Source organism: Mus pahari, chromosome 19 (genome assembly GCF_900095145.1).
Source record: "Mus pahari chromosome 19, PAHARI_EIJ_v1.1, whole genome shotgun sequence".
Taxonomy (NCBI): Eukaryota; Metazoa; Chordata; class Mammalia; order Rodentia; family Muridae; genus Mus; species Mus pahari.
This window is the reverse complement of record NC_034608.1, coordinates 36600606-36602783: the sequence shown is the minus strand read 5'-3', so window position 1 is coordinate 36602783 and position 2178 is coordinate 36600606. Positions and strand designations below refer to the sequence as shown.

The window sequence follows — 2178 nt, the reverse complement described above, 5'->3', positions numbered from 1 at the left end:
TCCCTCCCTCCCTCCCTCCCTTCCTCCCCCCTCTCTTACTGTACATCTCCACATTCAGGTGTTTATCTTGCTGCTTTTCTTTTTGGGGGGTTGATGGTTAACATATCTTAAAATTGAAGTATCAAACTGGATTATACAGTCTGCTCTTGTTCAGTGAATGGCTATCGTTCCCTTTATCCAATGGCAAATATTTCTACCACAAGGACAGCCATATTAATAGATATTTCCCACTTGGGAGTTACAAGAATGAGCATGCATCAGTCTGAGGAAGTTCAGCAACACAGAAGCAGCCCCACTGTCAGTTTCAGAGTTATAGATGGAAGCTCTACATATAGGCAAGGAGTACATGCAGAGATGGAGCAACGGTGCTTGTACACATTGGCCTGTGAACATTACCAGTATAGTGGTTTAATTGTCTTTTAAACAACTCTACCTCTCCAGGGCATATATCCAGAAGATGTTCCAACTGGTAATAAGGACACATGCTCCACTATGTTCATAGCAGCCTTATTTATAATAGGCAGAAGCTGGAAAGAACCACGGTATCCCTCAACAGAGGAATGGATACAGAAAATGTGGTACATTTACACAATGGAATACTACTCAGCTATTAAAACAATGAATTTATGAAATTCCTTGGCAAATGGATGGATCTGGAGGGTATCATCCTGAGTGAGGTAACCCAATCACAAAAGAACTCACATAATATACACTCACTGATAAGTGGATATTAGCCCTGAAACCTAGAATACCCAAGATACAATTTGTAAAACACATGAAACTCAAGAAGAAGGAAGACCAAAATGTAGACACTTCACCCCCTTCTTAGAATTGGGAACAAAACTCCCATGGAAGGAGTTACAGAGAAAAAGTTTGGAGCTGAGACAAAAGGATGGACCATCCTAAAACTGCCCCACTCAGGGGTCCATCGCATAATCAGCCACCAAACGCAGACACTTTTGAATATACCAGCAAGATTTTGCTGAAAGGACCCTGATATACCTGTCTCTTGCGAGGCTATGCCAGTGCCTGGCAAACACAGAAGNGGATGCTCACAGTCAGCTATCGGATGGAACACAGGGTCCCCAATAGAGGAGCTAGAGAAAGTACCCAAGGAGCTGAAGGTGTCTGCAACCCTATAGGTGGAACAACAATATGAACTAACCAGCACCTCCAGAGCTCGTGTCTCTAGCTGCATTTGTAGCAGAAGATGGTCTAGTCAGCCATCACTGGGAAGAGAGGCCCCTTGGTCTTGCAAACTTTATATGCCCCAGCACAGGGGAACACCAGGGCCAAGAAGGGGGAGTGGGTGGGTAGGGGAGCAGGGGGGAGGGTATAAGGAACTTTGGGAATAGTATTTAAAATGTAAATGAAGTAAATAACTAATAAAAAATTGGAAAAAAACTCTCAGGATGACGTCCCTCCTCTTTGCTCTCTGGGGTAGCCTGCCAAGAGCAGAATAAGAAGAGGATAGAAAAAGAGAAATGCAAGAACCACAGTCAACATGCTCAATCCCTCCAGAAACACTTGACTTTGTTACTGTGACACTTACCAAATTCAGAAGGGATTTAATATCTCCAACTTAATTTGTACCCTGCCCCTAGAGGCATGCTAGGTGTGATTGTGGTGTCATACATGTGTCAGTAGATGGCAGAGAGGAGACAGGTTGTGTTTTGCCCAGCATTCTGATCTGTGGACATCTCAATGATTAGTAGTAGCCCAACAGTCCCTGAAAAACATGAGCCCGAGATGACCACCAGTCTGGTGTGAGGATCTGGGACAGGAAGGTAGCCTGAGACAACCAGCAGGCATGTTCAGAAAGGCTTCCAGGACTGGGAGCAAGACAGAAACTAGAGACTCTAGCAAAAGTGAGCCTGAGATAGACCACCCGTGTAAGGGCCCACTCAGGCGGGCTGGGTAGGAAGCGAGCTTGTACCCTTTTGCTTTCCTGACCAAGCCAGCTCAGTCAGTCAACCGGGTCTCAAGGGAGGGAGCGAGGATTGAAAAGACAAAGACGATCAGACACAACTAAACTTGACTCCGGCCACTGCTGAGGCTGAAGCAGCTTTCTCTCCAGCCTGCTTTTATATCAATCCAGGTACATCCAAAACACACGGTCAGTTCTTAGAGCAAAGACAAAGGGATTAAGCCAAGTAGCAAACAAAAAGGTCACACAAG

The 2178-nt window shown here is 45.2% G+C and overlaps 1 non-coding gene across 1 annotated transcript; it reads left to right on the top strand.

Moving 5' to 3' along the window:
• Window positions 1-1593: 1593 nt before the first annotated feature.
• On the top strand, window positions 1594-1727 carry LOC115062629. The gene has a single exon (XR_003842580.1). It is a non-coding gene; the product is annotated as a small nucleolar RNA SNORA17 (small nucleolar RNA).
• The last annotated feature ends 451 nt before the right edge of the window (window positions 1728-2178 follow it).